Source organism: Salmo trutta, chromosome 22 (genome assembly GCF_901001165.1).
Source record: "Salmo trutta chromosome 22, fSalTru1.1, whole genome shotgun sequence".
Taxonomy (NCBI): Eukaryota; Metazoa; Chordata; class Actinopteri; order Salmoniformes; family Salmonidae; genus Salmo; species Salmo trutta.
This window is the reverse complement of record NC_042978.1, coordinates 26,524,117-26,535,080: the sequence shown is the minus strand read 5'-3', so window position 1 is coordinate 26,535,080 and position 10,964 is coordinate 26,524,117.

Sequence of the window (10,964 nt, the reverse complement as noted above, 5' to 3'; positions counted from 1 at the left end):
CTTAGGACTACTGACATACTACGCAATGTTTGTGCCAAACCTAGCTAACATGTTAAAGCCACTGCGGGAACTTTTGAACAAAACCAAACAGTGGAAGTGGACAGATGTGAGGAGGCCTTCAAGAAATTGAAAACCGCCTTAGCTCAGAGGCCCTCACCCACTTCAACCCCAACTTGCCATTACAGTTGGCATATGATGCTTTGCCTTATGGCGTTGGTGCTGTTGTTTCACCAGTACGATATCAAGTACAGAAGGTCTGAGCAGAACTGCAATGCAGACGGCCTCTCAAGGCTTCCCTTACCTGTCGCACACACTGAGCACTCGTAGGCTGAAATCTTCTACTTCGAAGAAGTGACCAACACCCCAGTTACATCTGCCCAAGTGAAAAAGTTCACCCACACTGATCCAGTGATGTCTGAGGTCGTGGACATTGTCACTCGTGGGAAAGGAGGAGAGATGTCGGACAGCCTAAAGACTTACCTGGTCAGGAGGAACAAGCTCACAGTTCAGTCTGGATGCTTACTATGGGGCTTTCGAGTCATCATACCGCTGCCACTGAGAAGGCAGGTGCTTGAAAAACTCCATTCAGGGCACTGTGGCATGGTGCGAATGAAGGAGATTGCGCGCAGCTACTTTTGGTGGCCAGATTTGAAGGCAGCGATCGATGGCAAGGCCAAGTCATGTTCTGCATGTCAAAAGATGAGGAACATGCCTCAGATGGCACCACTACACCCCTGGGACTTCCCAGAGGAGCCTTAGCAGCAAGTCCACATAGACTATGCAGGCCCACTGGAGGATCGTATGTTCTTAGTCGTAGTCGACACACACAGAAAATGGCCTGAGTTCACAGTGATGAAGAGCACCTCAACGGAGAGAACCATCGAAGAGCTACGGTCAATCTTCAGTCACTTTGGATTGCCAACGTAACTCGTTAGCGATAATGGCCCCCAACTGGTGTCTGAAGAGGTCATTCATGGAAGCAAATGGAATTCAGTACATCAAGTCAGCTCCATATCACCCTGCAATGAACAGTCTCGGTGAAAGATATGTCCAGACGATGAAGCTTTAAAAACATCACAAGGGAATGGGTCCCCCAATAGGTGCCTAAACACCTTCCTGTTGACCTACAGAAACACCCCCATGCTAAAACCAAAGTGGCACCCACGTCAGCCATGATGAAAGACAGCTTTGCACACGACTCGACCTCCAAAGACTAATCAAGTCGTACAGACACAACAGAGAGCACAGGTGGAGAGACGGAACAAAGCAAAAGACAGAAGCTTCCGAGCTGGAGAGAGTTCTTGCTCGGAACTACCGCAAAGGTTCGAAGTGGACACCAGCAACAGTGGTCGCACAAACAGGCCCTGTGTCCTACACAGTTCACACACCGAAGCACATCATCTGGAGGAGACACGTGGATCAACTGTTGCCAGGAACCAACCTCAGAGATGACTCATGTCAAGTGACAAACCAAGATCAGCTGCTGGAGACCTACCATGACGACGAGCCATAACCTGAACATCCGCTGCAGCAACCTACAAATGTGGAAAGTGCTCCAGACTCACCTGAACCAGCCAGAGTCTCTACTCAGGTTACTGTTGCACCCCAGTCTGGGCATACACCATCACCACTCAGACTCCGAAACAATGTGACTGTAGACTCACCTGTACGTCGTCATTACCCTGCAAGAGAAAGACAACCCCCTGAAAGGTTGAATATTTAGTTCAGACTAACCTCTGATTATGGGGCAGAATATACCCCAGGGTTAAGGCGTATACTAGTTCAGACTAACCTCTGATATTGGGGCAGAATACACCCCAGGGTTAAGGGGTGTACTAGCTCACAATACACCCCAGGGTTAAGGCGTGTACTAGTTCAGACTAACCTCTGATATTGGGGCAGAACACACCCCAGGGTTAAGAGGTGTACTAGTTCAGAATACACCCCAGGGTTACTAGTTCAGACTAATCTCTGATATTGGGGCAGAATACACCCCAGGGTTAAGGGGTGTACTAGTTCAGAATAAATCCCAGGGTTAAGGGGTGTACTAGTTCAGACTAACCTCTGATATTGGGGCATAATACATCCCAGGGTTAAGGGGTGTACTAGTTCAGAATACATCCCAGGGTTAAGGGGTGTACTAGTTCAGAATACACCCCAGGGTTAAGGGGTGTACTAGTTCAGAATACATCCCAGGGTTAAGGGGTGTACTAGTTCAGAATACACGCCAGGGTTAAGGGGTGTACTAGTTCAGAATACACCCCAGGGTTAAGGGGTGTACTAGTTCAGACTAACCTCTGATATTGGGGCAGAATACACCCCAGGGTTAAGGGGTGTACTAGTTCAGACTAACCTCTGATATTGGGGCAGAATACATCCCAGGGTTAAGGGGTGTACTAGTTCAGAATACACCCCAGAGTTAAGGGGTGTACTAGTTCAGACTAACCTCTGATATTGGGGCAGAATACACCCCAGGGTTAAGGGGTGTACCATTTCAGAATACACCCCAGGGTTAAGGAAAATTCCAGAAAATGATGCCATGGCTTTAGAAGCTTCTGATAGGCTAATTGACATAATTTGAGTCAATTGGTGTACCTGTGCATGTATTTCAAGGCCTACCTTCAAACTCAGTGCCTCTTTGCTTGACATAATGGGAAAATCAAAAGAAATCAGCCAAGACCTCAGAAAATAAAATGTAGACCTCCACAAGTCTGGTTCATCCTTGGGAGAAATTTCCAAACGCCTGAAGGTACCACGTTCATCTGTACAAACAATGGTACGCAAGTATAAACACCATGGGACCACGCAGCCGTCATACCGCTCAGGAAGGAGACGCGTTCTGTCTCCTAGAGATGAACGCACTTTGGTGCGAAACGTGCCAATCAATCCCAGAACAACAGCAAAGGACCTTGTGAAGATGCTGGAGGAAACGGGTACAAAAGTATCTATATTGACATAACCTGAAAGGCCGCTCAGCAAGGAAGAAGCCACTGCTCCAAAACCGCCATAAAAAAGCCAGACTATGGTTTGCAACTGCACATGGGGACAAAGATTGTAGTTTTTGGATAAATGTCCCCTGGTCTGATGAAACAAAAATACAACTGTTTGGCCATAATGACCGTCGTTATGTTTGGAGGAAAAAGGGGGAGGCTTGCAAGCCAAAGAGCACCATCCCAACCGTGAAGCACGGTGGTGGCAGAATCATGTTGTGGAGGTGCTTTGCTGCAGGAGGGACTGGTGCACTTCACAAAATAGATAGCATCATGAGGAGGAAAAATATGTGGATATATTGAAGCAACATCTCAAGACATCAGTCAGGAAGTTAAAGCTTGGTCGCAAATGGGTCTTCCAACTGGACAATGACCTCAAGCATACTTCCAAAGTTGTGGCAAAATGGCTTAAGGACAACAAAGTCAAGGTATTGGAGTGGCCATCACAAAGCCCTGACATCAATCCTATAGAAAATGTGTGGGCAGAACTGAAAAGGTGTGTGCGAGCAAGGAGGCCTACAAACCTCCCTCAGTTACAGCAGCTCTGTCAGGAGGAATGGGCCAAAATTCACCCAACTTATTGTGGGAAGCTTGTGGTAGGCTACCCAAAACGTTTGACCCAAGTTGAACAATTTAAAGGCAATGCTACCAAATACTAATTGAGTGTAGGGAAACTTCTGACCCACTGGGAATGTGATGAAAGAAATAAAAGCTGAAATAATCATTCTGTCTACTATTATTCTGACATTTCACATTCTTAAAATGAAGTGGTGATCCTAACTGACCTAAGACAGGGCATTTTTACTAGGATTAAATGTCAGGAATTGTGAAAAACTGAGTTTAAATGCATTTGGCTAAGGTGTATGTAAACTTCCAACTTCAACTGTATGTGGGGCATACAACAACCTCAGCTCTGTAGATTTTGCTGCGAAGAAACAGAATCAATAGATCATTTATTTTGGTATTGCCTCTATGTAGCTTGTTTCTGGTCACAGGTTCAGGATTGGTTAGAAAATCACAACATACACTTAAATGAACCTTACAAATAACAGTGTTGGGCGATTTGGAAAGCCATAATCAGTCAATAAGTAATATAATAATACTAGTAGGAAAGGTTTTCATATGTCGCTCACAATCTGTGGATACTATATGATTAGAAAGGTTAAAAAATGATGTAAAACATCACAGCACAATCAAAAGAAATCAGCCAAGACCTCAGAAAAAAAATTGTAGACCTCCGCAAGTCTGCTTCATCCTTGGGAGCAATTTCCAAATGCCTGAAGGTACCACGTTCATTTGTACAAACAATGGTACTCAAGTATAAACACCATGGGACCACGCAGCCGTCATACCGCTCAGGAAGGAGACGCATTCTGTCTCCTAGAGATTAACGTACTTTGGTGCGAAACGTGCAAATCAATCCCAGCACAACAGCAAAGGACCTTGTGAAGATGCTGGAGGAAACAGGTACAAAAGTATCTATATCCACAGTAAAACGTGTCCTATATCGACATAACCTGAAAGGCCACTCAGCAAGGAAGAAGCCACTGCTCCAAAACCGCTATAAAAAAGTAATCTACAGAGTTTAAAAATTATGTAAAACATCACAGCACAATTGAAAAATATATGGCACATGGAAACCAAACGAGGGTGGTCTGTGGTGATAGGTGGGCTGAGAGTGGCTAAGGATTGGGATTTTTATTTATTATGGATCCCCATTAGCTGCTGCCTCAGGCCCCTACTCCACCACTACCACATATAAACAGTACAACATTTGTGTGTATAGTGTGTATGTTATCGTGTGTGTGTATGCATGCATGTGTCTGTGCCTATGTTTGTGTTGCTTCACGGTCCCCGCTGTTCCATAAGGTGTTTTTTCATCTTTTTTTAAATGTCATTTTACTGCTTGCATGAGTACTTGATATGGAACAGAGTTCCATGTAGTCATGGCTCTATGTAGTACTGTGCGCCTTCCATAGTCTGTTCCGGACTTGTGGACTGTGAAGAGACCTCTTGTGACGTGTCTTGTGGGGTATGCATGGGTGTCCGAGCTGTGTGCCAGTAGTTCAAACAGACAGCTCGGTGCATTCAACATGTCAATACCTCTTATAAATACAAGCAGTGCTGAAGTCAATCTCTCCTCCGCTTTGAGCCAAGAGAGATTGACATGCATATTATTAATATTAGCTCTGTGTGTACACCCAAGAGCCAGCCGTGCTGCCCTGACCACATGACTGAAGAGTAGTTCAGGTGCGACAACTCGGGCCTGTAGGACCTGCCTTGTTGACAGTGCTGTCAAGAAGGTAGAGCAGTGCCTTATCATGGACATACTTCTCCCTCTCTTAGCTACTGTTGTATCAATATGTTTTGACCATGACAGTTTACAATCCATGGTAACACCAAGCAGTTTAGTCATCTCAACTTGCTCAATTTCCACATTATTTATTACAAGATTTAGTTGAGGTTTAGGGTTTAGTGAATTATTTGTCCCAAATACAATGCTTTTAGTTTTAGAAAAATTTAGAAGTAACTTATTCCTTGCCATCCCACTCTGAAACTAACTGCAACTACTTGTTAAATGTTAGTCATTTCAGTCGCTGTACTGTAGTAGATGACATGTATAGTGTTGAGTCATCCACATACATAGACACTCTGGCTTTCCTCAAAGCAGGTGTCAATTCATTAGTAAAGAGTAAGTGCTGTGCTTGTTGAATGTCCTTCTCTATAAGCATGCTGAAAGTTTGTTGTCAATTTGTTTACTGTAAAATAGCATTGTATCTGGTCAAACACCATTTTTTCCAAAAGTTTACTGAGGGTTGGTAACAGGCTGATTGGTCGGCTATTTGAGCCAGTAAAGAGGGCTTTACTGTTCTTAGGTAGCGGAATGACTTTAGCTTCCCTCCAGGCCTGAGGGAACACACTTTCTAGTAGGCTTAAACTGAAGATGTGGCAATATTGTCTGCTATTATCCTCGGTCATTTTTCATCCAAGTTGTCAGACCCCGGTGGCTTGTCATTGTTGATAGACAACAATCATTTTTTCACCTCTTCCACACTAACTTTACAGAATTTAAAATTACAATGCTTGTCTTTCATAATTTGGTCAGATATACTTGGATGTGTAGTGTCAGCATTTATTGCTGGCATGTCATGCCTAAATTTGCTAATCATGGCAATGGAAAAATCATTAAAGTAGTTTGCAATATCAGTTGGTTTCGTTATGAATGAGCCATCTGATTCAATGAATGATGGAGCTGAGTTAGCCTTTTTTCCCAGAACTTCATTTAAGGTGCTCCAAAGCTTTTTACTATTTCATTTACCTTTGTTTCATAGTGTAGTTTCTTATTATTTTTATTCAGTTTAGTCACATGATTCTCAATTTGCAATAAGTTTGCCAATCGTTTGTGCAGCCAGACTAATTTGCCATTCATTTTGCCTCCTCTCTCTCAACCATACAATTTTTCAATTCCTCATCAATCCACAGGGATTTAACAGTTTTTACAGTCATTTTCTTAATGGGTGCGTGCTTATTAGCAACTGGAATCAGCAATTTCATAAATGTGTCAAGTGCAGTGTCTGTTTGCTCCTCATTACACACCACGCGCCAACAGATATTCTTTACATCAATAACATAGAAATCAGTACAAAACTTATAGTATGACCTCTTATACACTATATTCGGCCCAGCCTTTGGAACTTCCTAGATATGGCTACTATATTGTGATCACTACATCCGATAAATCTGGATACTGCTTTCAAGATAATTTCTGCAGCATTAGTAGAGATGTGATCAATACATGTTGATGATTTCCTTCCTGTGCTGTTTGTAACTACCCTGGTAGGTTGACTGATAACCTGAACCAAGTTGCAGGCACTGGTTACAGTTTGAAGCTTTTTCTTGAGTGGGCAACTTAATGAAAGCCAGTCAATATTTAAATCACCAAGAAAATATACCTCTGTTGATATCACATACATTATCAAGCATTTCACACATATTATCCAGATACTGACTGTTAGCACTTGGTGGTCTATAGCAGCTTCCCACAAGAATGGGCTTTAGGTGAGGCAGATGAACCTGTAGCCATATTACTTCAACAGTATTTAACATGAGATCCTCTCTAATCTTTACAGGAATGTGGTTCTGAATATAAACAGCAACACCTCCACCATTAGTATTTCTATATTTTCTGTAAATGTTATAACCTTGTATTGCTACCACTGTATTATCTAAGTGAGTTTCAGAGAGAGTCAGAATATGAACGTCATCTGTTACTAGCAAATTGTTGATTTCATGAATCTTGTTTCTTAAGCTACATATGTTAACGTGGGCTATTTTGAGCACTTTTCTTCTGGGAAGCTTAGCAGCAGTGGATGTGCTCATGTTCTTAATGTCAGTGCAGGGTGAGCTGCTCACAGTCGACTTAAAGAGCTTATGTTTGGTAATGTATTATTGTTATGTGACTGCTTTTTATAAAAGTACCATTATGTATATGTAGCATAAAAGCTGAAAAAAACTAACTAAAAGATATTTGTCCCCCGAAGAGGTGGAGGGGTTAATAAAAAATACAAATAAATAAAAAAGGGTACCTACTGCCTGGCCAATCGGATAGGTCAAATCCCCATGCCTGCCAGTGGCGGTCAGTCACATTTAAGATGAGGGAGGATGTTTTTTTCTTCATGAGCATTGCCTTATTTCTATTACAGCATATTGGATGACTGTCATTCATATTCCATTCATCCAGTTCAATGTAAAAGCGATAGGTTTAGGCTACTACATGATACTCACATTTTCCCTATACCCATCATGAGGTTCCTACAACCTAGCCTACGAATAAAAGTTTGCAATGTAGGTGTACACAGGTCGAGGGAAAAAATGTAGGTGACAGACAGTAACACATGGACAGACAGTGACACATTCAATACTGCCCTGCACACTCTTGCCTGCATCCAGCTGATCTAGGGTGTAATCATTAGTCCAACAGTTGCAAATGAGAGATTATATTGGACAAATTCAGGGAATATTTACCCACATTTTGTTCCATTTAAGAAACTTTTTCAACAGAATCAGCGGAATGAACACACCCCTGATCAGGCGTAAACGCAGTTCACTTTCATAGCAGCCACGTTGTATTCCTTCTCGCATCTATGTGCTCTCCTCCTCTCACCTTTTCCCTTCGCTTGTGGACTTCAATGCACAACACATCAGCTGTATGTGACCAGGCGAAAAAACCTTTCCAAGCCAAACTATATCATAATCGCTACACACAGCCTACAGTGTTGTCACCATATTAGCTAAAGTAACGTCTTAATCAACATAGCTACTACAACAAACGAGTTGTATCATAATCACGAGTTATATCATAAACTATATCATAATCATGCAGTAACGTTACAGTGTACAGTCAGTAAGCAGTTTAGCACATACACCGGCGGTCCCCATTTGCAATAAATTAGTCAAACCAAAAACTTACCCCCGACTTGGAAGAGTTCCAGTGTTGTGTTGGATAGTCATAGCCAGTTAGCTAACATAACATCCCTTTGTTTGAACAGGGTGTTTGACTAGGCTAAACAAGCTAGCTGCATTTGCAAGCTAAGTAAGTGAAACTGAAAGTGAAAAAAATCTCTCTCTCTTGCTTCTCCTTCATTTTGGAATAAATGAATTTGTTCAAAACTGTTCAACTATTTTCTTTCTCTCTCTTTGAGGCAACTACTCACAACATTTGATACATGACAGTGCTAGCTAGCTGCAGCTTATGCTTTCAGTACTAGATTAATTCTATGATCCTTTGATTGTGTGGACAACATTGTAGTTCATGCTGCAAGAGCTCTGATAGGTTAGTTGCCATAATTACTGTGTAAGTCTATGGAAGGGTGTGGGAACCAGGTTAAAACATGGCGCCGACAGACATAGGAGCTCTGCTTCTAGCTCCTAAGCAACTTTGCAGTATTTTTTTTTTCTGTGTGTTATCTCTTACATTATTTGCCCAGAACGTTTTTTGTGTTATTACATACAACCAGAAATACATTTTGGATATCAGAGCGGCGATAACTCACCAGCATTACGACCAGGAATATGACTTTCCCGAGATGGATCCTTTGTTCGTAGCCCCCAGGGCAATTTAACTTATCCCAGAGGCTGCTCCAAGTCACCGCCGGCGGAGAAGAGGTATTCAGAGGTGGGCCACCATCCACCACTTCAGAGTGTATTACTCGCTAATGTTTAATCTCTGGGCAATAAAGTAGAGGAGCTCAGGGCGAGGATCTCCTTCCGGAGAGACATCAAGGACTGTAACATACTCTGTTTCACGGAATCATGGCTCTCTGGGGATATACTTTCCCCATCCATACAGCCAGCTGGGTTCTCAGATCATTGCGCAGACAGGAATAAATAATTATCTGGAAAGAAGAAAAGCGGGGGTGTGTGCTTCATGATTAACTACTCATGGTGTGATTGTGATAACATACAAAAACTCAAGTTCTTTTGTTCACCCAACCTAGAATACCTCACAACCAAATGCCGACCGTATTACCTCCCAAGAGAATTCTCTTCGGGTATAGTCACAGCCGTGTATATTCCCCCCTCACGCCGATATCACGGCGGCCTTTAAGGAACTACACCAACCAATCAATCAATCAATCAATCAATCAATCAAATGTATTTATAAAGCCCTTCTTACATCAGCTGATGTCACAAAGTACTGTACAGAAACCCAGCCTAAAACCCCCAAAAGCAAGCAATGCAGGTGTAGAACGGTGGCTAGGAAAAACTCCCTAGAAAGGTCAGTACCTAAGAAGAAACCTAGAGAGGAACCAGGCTATGAGGGGTGGCCAGTCCTCTTCTGGCTGTGCCGGGTGGGGATTATAACAGAACATGGCCAAGATGTTCAAATGTTCATAGATGACCAGCAGGGTCAAATAATAATAATCACAGTGGTTGTAGAGGGTGCAACAGGTCAGCACCTCAGGAGTAAATGTCAATTGGCTTTTCATAGCCGATCATTCAGAGTATCTCTACCGCTCCTGCTGTCTCTAGAGAGTTGACAACAGCAGGTCTGGGACTGGTAGCACGTCCGGTGAACATGTCAGGGTTCCATAGCCGCAGGCAGAACAGTTGAAACTGGAGCAGCAGCATGACCAGGTGGACTGGGGACAGCAAGGAGTCATCAGGCCAGGTAGTCCTGAGGCATGGGCCTAGGGCTCAGGTCCTCCTAGAGAGAGAGAGAAAGAAAGAAAGAGAGAGAATTAGAGAGAGCATACTTAAATTCACACGGGACACTGGATAAGACAGGAGAAATACTCCAGATAACAGATTGACCCTAGCCCCCGACACACAAACTACCGCAGCATAAATACTGGAGGCTGAGACAGGAGGGGTCTGTGGCCCCGTCCAACGATACCCCCGGACAGGGCCAAACAGGCCGGATATAACCACACCCGCTTTGCCAAAGCACAGCCCCCACACCATGGCATGGAAGAGCACCAGTAAGCCAGTGACTCAGCCCCTGTAATAGGGTTAGAGGCAGAGAATCCCAGTGGAGAGAGGGGAACTGGCCAGGCAGAGACAGCAAGGGTGGTTCATTGCTCCAGTGCCTTTCCGTTCACCTTTAAACTCCTGTGCCAGACTACACTCAATCATAGGACCTACTGAAGAGATGAGTCTTCAATAAAGACTTAAAGGTTGAGAATGAGTCTGCGTCTCTCACATGGATCGACAGACCATTCCATAAAAATTGAGCTCTATAGGAGAAAGCCCTGCCTCCAGCTGTTTGCTTAGAAATTCTAGGGACAGTAAGGAGGCATGCGTCTTGTGACCGTAGCGCACATGTAGGTATGTTCACCAAACTGGGAACCACGTATCCTGAGGCCGCATTTATTGTAGCTGGGGATTTGAACAAAGCAAATTTGAGGAAAATGCTAGCGAAGTTCTACCAACACATTGACAGTAGTACTCGCTGAGGAAAAACACTAGATCACT